Source organism: Serinus canaria, chromosome 5, assembly GCF_022539315.1.
Source record: "Serinus canaria isolate serCan28SL12 chromosome 5, serCan2020, whole genome shotgun sequence".
Taxonomy (NCBI): domain Eukaryota; kingdom Metazoa; phylum Chordata; class Aves; order Passeriformes; family Fringillidae; genus Serinus; species Serinus canaria.
This window is the reverse complement of record NC_066319.1, coordinates 59,814,436-59,822,820: the sequence shown is the minus strand read 5'-3', so window position 1 is coordinate 59,822,820 and position 8,385 is coordinate 59,814,436.

The window sequence follows — 8,385 nt, the reverse complement described above, 5'->3', positions numbered from 1 at the left end:
GACCCCCACACTTATTAGGAAAAATCAGAACCCCAGCAGCAGCCTCGTGAGCTGAGCTCATGAGAGGAGCAGAGCAAAGGTCCTGGGGTTGCCAAGCAAGTCAGGCCATAAATCTTTGTAGGGTTTTATGTGCCAGTGCTGGGGCTGTGGTTTCGCTGTGGTTCCCACTGGGCTGCCCCAGATGCAGAAGGTGCCATTTTGTGGCTGAATTAAAAACTCGCTGAAAAACCACCTGGAAATCTTGCTTTTCTCAGCAGCTGGGCTGTGAGTGAGCTCCTGCCATAGGCAAAATTCCAGCCCTCAGGTCTGGCACATCCCATCCCTGGAAGTGTTCCAGGCCAGGTAGGACAGGGCTTGGAGCACCCTGGGATAGTGGAAGATGTCCCTGCCATGGGGTAGAATGAGATGAGCTTTAAGATTCATTCCAACCCAAACCACTCTGGGATTCTATGGTTGCTCTGCCTCAGTTTCCCCTCTGTGGTGCTGGAAATGGGGTTGGGAGAACCCCCAGAGCTCCTTGAGCACATCACCCTCCCCAGACCCACTCTAGCACCACTCTCCTCCCCCTGCACCTGGAAGGTTCTGGACAAGCAGCACAGAACTGGGATGGATCAATCCACCATGGATGGCTTTTATTGGGACCCCCCTATCCCAAACACCACAGCAGGGACAAGGTGCTATCAATCTGCTCTTGTGGGGGCAGGAGGAAATGGTCAGGGCCAGCCCAGATGTGAAACATCAAAGCAGACAGAGTTTTGAACAGAGTTAAAAAGAAAAGTCTCTGTTTACAAGAAGCTGTTCCAGGGTGATTTGGAGCCTGTTTATCCCTGGACTTTCGTGCTACCAGAGCTCTGGCCCTGCACAGCAATGGGGTTTGTCATGGGAGGGGATGTGTACATGAGACAACTTTTATTTGTCATGAGCAGCTGCTGCTTCCTCTGCTCCAGACCTTTTCCATGCAACTGGGGCTGGGAATTGAGCTAATTGAGCTGGGAGGTCTCTCTGAGGGCCCTGCAGAGGCTGGATTGAGGAACAGATCCATCAGGATGAGCCCTCCCAGCAGATCAGCGCCTGGGGAAGGCAGGAGCAGCCCCTGCTCTGCTCAGGGGCTCTGCCAGAGCTCCCTGGGGCTGCTGGAGGAAGCTGCTCATCATCTTGGAATGATCATGTCAGGCATTGGTTTTGGAAAGCTGTGGAGTGCTCCTGACTCCTCCAGGGTCATCCTCATCCTCATCCCAGGCATCTGGGGCCCCCTGGGGCTGTTCCTGGAATCCCTCCTGGTAGGGACAATGGCCCCGAGGAGGATGAGGAGGAGCAAGGAGCCTCTGCAAACCTCCCTATTTGCAGCTCTACAGATAGGGATGGGCACAGGGGAAAGAGAAGGGGGATAAGGGACAGGGAACAAGGGAAAGGGGAAAGGGGATGGGGGAAAGGGAAGAGAAATGGGGAAGGAAAAGGGGAGAGGGACAAGGGAAAGAGAAATGGGAAGGAAAAAAGGACAGGGACAAGGGAAAGGGGAAGAGAAATGGGGCAAGAGAAGGTGGAAAGAGGACAAAGGACAGGAAACAAAGAAAAGGGGAAGAGGGATGGATTTCAGGGGAATGAAAAAGAAAAGGGAAAGGAGGCAAGAGAAAAGAGAAAGGAAGAGAGGGCAGGGGACAAGGGAAAGGGAAAGAGGGTGGGGAAAGGGAGGAGGAAAGGGAAAGAGGAAATGGGGCAAAAGAAGGTGGAAAGTGGACAAGGGACAGGAAACAAAAGAAAGGGGAAGGAGGTCAAGGGGATGGAAGAGAAAAGGGAAAGGGGACAAGAGAAAAGAGAAAGGAAGAGGAGGCAGGGGACAGGGCAGAGGGGACAGGGGACAGGGAAAAGGGGAAGGGAATGGGAGAGGGGAAGACAAAAGGGTAAAGGGCAAAGGGAAAAGGGGAAAGAGGACAAGGGAAAAGCTTCCAGGCTCTGTCCTGGTGTGTCTGACCACTGGCACTGCTGTGCCTGGCTGGTTCCTCAGTGTGTGGCATTTTGCCATCATCCCTCCATTCATTACCCTCTGCATTCCCCAATTTTAGGAGCCAATCAGCCCTGGAAAGCTCAGCATTTCCTGCAGGGTGATCTGGAACTGGAGCCTTGGTGCTGCTGAGAGCATTGGGAGCATCCCAGGACAGCAAAACACAGAACCCTGACATGCCTGAGAGTCAGGGCTCAGGGATCTCAGTGCCTGAGAGGGTTCAGGGATCAAAACCAACGACCAGCACATCCAGGACAGGCCATCCTCTGCTTCAAGCAGCTCTTTCCCCCCAGAGAGGTCCTTCCCCAAGTGGTTTGCTCAGCACTTTCCTCCTTGTTGGAGTTTCTGCTCAGTCCAGGCCAGTTCTGCCTCCCTGGGCACAGCATTTTCCTGCCATGGTGCCACTTCCAACTGCAGCAGGGACAAACTGGGCTCAGCTTGTGCCAAACACTTCTCAGAGCTTCACAAGAGCTATTCCCCAAATTGCTCATGGCTGGGATGAATGCTGTTGGAATAAATCAGGATTTCCAAGGTTTATACTCCATAATCTCCTCTGAGAGGGGGCTGGAGGGCCCAGGGCTGGCACAGCCCTTCTGTCTGGGAGCAAATCTTGAGCACTCGATGCCTTTTTGAGGGGGATCAGCCCTGCCTGGGCACTGCAGAGGTGCTCCCAGGGGTTTCTGCTGCCAGGGCCCCCACAGCTCCAGCCTGCCCACCCAAAGCCCCTGGAGCACCTTCCCCACCCCTGCCAGGACAAGGACTGAGGCTCAGTCACCAAACACCATCACGTCGCTGCTTTTCTCTGTTTTCCCTCTCTCCCTCTGGGGAGAGAAAATGTGTTTGCTCGCATTTTTCTGAAGTCATTGTGTGTTTTTAGAAGGAAGTGCTAAGCCAGGGAGGATTTCTTTTCGAGGGCATGTTTTCTCTCAGACTTTCCTTCACACAGCAGTGCCCAGAGCATTTTTAAATCCCATTTAATTGCCCTTTCACCCCTGCTTGGATTCACTGGTTCCTTCCTGAGACTGGAAGGCTGCTGGCAGTCCACAGGACCATAACTAACAGGGGACACTTTTGGGGTCCCCATCCTTGCAGGGAAGACCTTAGAGAGTCACTCAGAGACTCCTTAGGGAATCACTGTGAGATCCTTGTGCTGACATCAGGACCCTAAGCCCTAACAGGAGGGTCCCTGTTCTCCTGTGGGTGATCCCTGTCCTTGCAGGGGTTCATTGTGGGGTTCTCATCCTCACAGAGGGTCTGAACCCCTTTGGGAGTGTCCTTGTCCTGCTCTGAGGTCGCTGTCCCTCTTAGGGGATCTGTAGGGGATGGCAGAGCCGAGGGGAGCTGGGTGTCTCCCACAGGGAGCCACATTCCAGGGATGACAGCCAGGGTGGAAGGGGACAAGGAGCTGGCTGAAAATCCAGTTTGTGGGACAAACCAACAGCTGCTGTGGTCTGGAAAATCCCCCAGAGCCTCACTGGGGGTATCAGGGCAGGACAGGGCAGGCAGGGGTCAGGGTGAGAGGGCAATGGCCAGGAGAGCAAGGAGGGATGAGCAAGAGCTGAGCTCTGCAGAGAATAAAGGGACCAATAAAGTGACCAATGTCAGCACTGCCAGCTGGGAATGAGGGCTGGGAGGGACAAAAAGTCACCTTTGTACATCTGGGCAAGAAAATGGACCTGGCTGTAAGGCCAAGAAAAGCTGCCTCCTGTCACAGCATCATGGAATGCTTTGGGTTGGGATAGACCTTAAAGATCATGTCATTCCAACCCTTGCTATGGGCAGGGACACCTCCCACTGTCCCAGGCTGCTCCAAGCCCTGTCCAGCCTGGCCTTGGGCACTGCCAGGGATCCAGGGGCAGCCACAGCTGCTCTGGGCACCCTGTGCCAGGGCCTGCCCACCCTCCCAGCCAGGAATTCCCAATTCCCAATCTCCCATCCATCCCTGCTCTCTGGCACTGGGAGCCATTCCCTGGGTCCTGTCCCTCCATCCCTTGTCCCCAGTCCCTCTCCAGCTCTCCTGGAGCCCTTTCAGGCCCTGCCAGGGGCTCTGAGCTCTCCCCTGGAGCCTTCTCCTCTCCAGGTGAGCACCCCCAGCTCTGCCAGCCTGGCTCCATATCCTGGATATCAACCAGCACCACTGGATTTTCCTGCACTGGAGGGTGGGAGCACAGGGGAGTTTGGACTGTGCTGGATCAGGGAAGATCCAGGGAGAGGGAGAGAGCAGAGCACGGTTACACAGTCCTTGCTGATGACTCAACTCCCAGCCATCCCCAGGATCTCAGAGGGATGTTGCTCAAGAAAAAAAAAAAATCATGGAAAGCTGAGGACATCCAAAGGAAATGGACAACAGGAGGTTTGTGATTAAATGGCTTTAACTCACATCCTAAAGGCAGAGATCTGCTTGGGGAGCTGCTGGGGGACAGGAATGTGTCGGGCTGGCCCTGCTGGCTCACACTGAAAGTCTCTTTGTAGCTCTTCTCCAGCAGCAGACATGAGCTGGGATTTAGGGAACAAGTCCAAGGACAAGGGAAGCCAGGACAACCTCAGCTGGTGATTCCCAAAAACCAACCCAGCCCCTTCCTGTAGGGACCCCCACCCCCAAGGCACCTGGGGGCTACCCAGGGATTTATCATGGGTGGGGAACACACCTTGTGGGGCCAAGGGATCTGGGGGATGCCCTGCCAGGGGGAAAAGTGGGAATTGCAGCCAGCTGGCCCCTCTGACAAGGCAGGACATGAGGAATAGTTGAGGCTCTGCCATCAGGAGCCAGGCTGGGCTGTGTTGGGAAGCCTTTCCCATTCCCTGGGATCAGACTGCACAGTAAAGTCAAGTCAGATGAAGTGAAATATGTGAGACCTGTCCCAGCTGGAGCAGACTCCTTAAAGCTGTGCTGCTGGCTGGGAGCAAGGAAGGGAGAAATCCCTGCTGGGGAAAATTCCAGCTTGGTGGCTTACTCAGCCCAGGCAGCATTTTGGTGACCTGTGTGTCATCCCTGGAATCTCCCTGTCCTCCTGCATCCTCTGTGGCCAGGCTGCCCAGCAGGGAGCAGGGCTGGCACCTGGCAGTGCCCCATCACCCAGAGCCCTCTGTGCTGGGGGGTGGCATCCCTGGGTCACTGAGGTCCCAAAAAGCCACAGGACTTGCCAGGCCATGATTCAGGAGGGATTTCCTCTGGCCAGGGCAGCGCTGCCCTGGGCTGACACAGCCTGAATCACATTCCCACCCTCCCATTTCACTCTCTGTGGCTTTCTCCTGAGCTGCTTCACTCCCAGGGAGAGAGAGATCCCTGTCTGCCACTCCCAGTAGTGGGGACAGTCCCTGCTGGGCATCCCAGTCCTGGTGGAGTGAAGGACACATCTGTCCCCAGTGCAGAAAGCTGCACACAGCAATTCCAGACTGGGAAAAAGGGCTGGGTGTCCCTCTGGAGGGACAGGGAGAGGGAAGGCTGGATGCCACCCTCACCCTGGGGGTCTCTGCTGCAGGTGCCCCTCAGGATGGCCACCCTGGTGTCCTTGGGGATGGGTCCCCAAGGTGGTTACCCATTCCCAGCACTGGTGTTGGGACCTCCAAACCTTTTGGGACCAATCTCCCACCCTGCTCCAACACCCAACAACCCAATGCGGCAGCATCATGTCTGAGCTGGAGGCCAGAGGCATTCCCAACTCCTGTCTCCAACAGCACTGGAAATCATGGAGTGAGGACAAACAGACAGGTTGGGGTTTGGTGGCTTTTTTATTTGTGGATTTTGGGTTTTGCTGATGCCCCAGGGATGGGGATGAGTGGGAACATGGAGCACTGCCAGGTGGGACACAGGGACAGAGGAATGTCACAGCCAGCCCTATAATGAAGCCAGCACTTAATTAAGCTCCGAAAGCACTTTGAGTGCATCCCTGGTAGGGAGGACTCGGGTGAGGAGCTCAGCCTGGCCTCAGAGCAGGAGAAGGAATGAAACAGGATCCTGCTGCACCTGGAGCCTGTGGAGCCTCACTGCTGCCTCCTCCCCAGCCCCAGGGGAAGAGCAAGGGGCTGCAGGAGAGGCAAGAGTCCTGGAGCTTTTGGGTTTTGTCCCTCTGGGGTCCTCAGCTGGTGTCCCTTGGGAGCCAGAGTCCCTGAGGATGGCATGGCAGAGTTGCCAGCTCATATTTATCATGTTCTTCTTGAAAGGAGGAGGAAGGAGGAGTGTCACCAGGGTGGGGACCCAGGAGGGGACACTGGCCAAGTGACTCAAACCGGTTGTTCCCACCCTGGTTGTCCTCTTAGCTCATTGCCACACCTGGAGATGGGTGTTGTCACCCACCCCCTGTCCTTTTGGGGGCTGTGCCCTTCCTGGGGAGTGTGTAGGGATCTGGGGAGAGACAGTGGGATTCAGCAGGAGGGAAATGCAGGACGCCAGGGATGGTTCAGGAAGAGGCAGGATTTGGTTTTGGGCACATTCACCTGGCAAGGAATCCCACCCAGATGTTCCTGGTGCCTGTCCCTGCTGCCTGCTTGGATTTACACCCAGCTCTGGCTCAGTGGGAGCAGGCTGAGGTTTCTGAGCTGGGTGTCCAGGAGTGGGTGGGTGTTTCTGAGCTGCTGTTTTCCCAGCTGGGTGTCTGGAGTGAGGAATCTGCTCCATCCCTCTGTGCCCTCCAAAAGCACACAGCCCTTTGAATCCAAAGGTGCTGGTTCCTGGGGGCAAATGAAATTATCTGATTGCTGGTTCCCACATTTCAGCACCCCTGTGTTGACAAGGAGGATGATGCTACTTTTCCCCTCTTCAGTTTCCAGGTCCATGGGATGGGATGTCTCCAAAAGAAGCCCCACAGATTCCCCCTCTGCCATTGGAAAGGAATTAATGGACAGATGTTGGTCATTCCCCTTTCCCATCTCTGTCCCCTGTGTCTGGGAGCTGCCCTGGGCTGGGGGACTGTGGCTGCTGCCCACAGACACAGTTCCAACTTTGCTCCTGAAAGCTTTTCCAGCTACTTTTGGGCAGCAAATGCCTTTCCAAAGATTTGCCTTGGTGTTGGTGCCTGGTCCTGCTCACAGCTGGGGCTCCCTGCCTGCTTCCTGCTGTGCTAAGCTGAACTCTCCCAGCTGCAGCCTCCCTTGTACTTCCACATCCAGGATCCACCTCTCCCCATGGGTGACTTGTGTCACCCATGTCCCCACAGCAGGTCCAGGATCCACAGGGAGCCACCTCAGCCCTGCAAAGCTCCCACTCCCCAATGTGAGTCACTCACAAGCCCAACTTAAGGAGACTCCAAGACTTCAAACCCAGCAGGAGCCTGAGGAGATGCTCTCCCCTCTCCTCTGGGCAGGACTGCTCATGGAGCAAGGCTGGGATAGAGACACCATGGATTTCAACCCCAAGTGCCTGCTTCAGCCCTGAGAACAAGAAAAAAAAGCCTCAAGTTGCTCCAGAAGAGGTTTAGATTGGATATTGGGAAAAATTTCTTTGTGGAAAGGGTTGCCAAGCACTGGCAGAGCTGCCCATGGCAGTGGTGGAGCCACCACCCCCAGAGGGATTTAAAAACTGTGGATGGACTTGGGGACATGATTTGGTGGGACTTTGCAGTGCTGGGGGAATGGTTGGACTCGATGATCTTAGAGGGTTTTTCCAACTGAAATGTTTCCAGGATTCCATGATTCCCATGGCTTTGCCCTCTCTGAGCCTCCTGGATTTCACTCTTTGTGGATCCCTGTGCAGAGCGAGCTCGGGCAGAGCCCAAAGCAGAGAACACCACCAAGTTTAGCAATAAAGACCATCTGTGCTGCCAGCAAGCCAAGAAATCCCAGCTGAAGGGCTCTTCCCCATCTCCCCTCCCCACTGGAGAGCCCAGCTTGCCCTGCAGGGCTGGAGCAGAGCTGGGAGCTTTCCCACCACAGCCAAGCTGGGGAACCGTCCCGTGCGTTACCACGGAGCTGAATCATGGGCTCGCGGCCGCTCTTTCAACACACAGGAGGGATTTGGCAATTCCAGGGGCTATTAATAGAGCCAGGCTGCTCTCCTGGGCCCCACGGCATGCTGGAGGGGTGAGGGAGAGCAAAGCAAACTCTGGGGGAGGTGAAGGGCTGAGTTTACCTAAGGAGAGGTCGGGAAATAACCTGTCGGGGAGCAGGAACCGAGCGCTGCCCTCTCCCCACTTATCGCTCCCCGCTCCCGCTGCTGAGCCAAGAGGGAACAATGGACAAAGAACAGCAATGTCCCCAAAGGGGACGTGCCACTCCTGCTCCCTCTACTGCCCCACGGAGCCCTGGGGGCTCCTGCTTTGTGAGAACAGCAGGAAAGGCACTGGGAAGGGATTACTGTGGGATGGTCCGTGGTGGGTGCTGCTCTTCCAGCCTGGACTTTGATTTCAACCCCAGCCTGTGGGTCAGGAGCAGTGAGAACCCTGCAA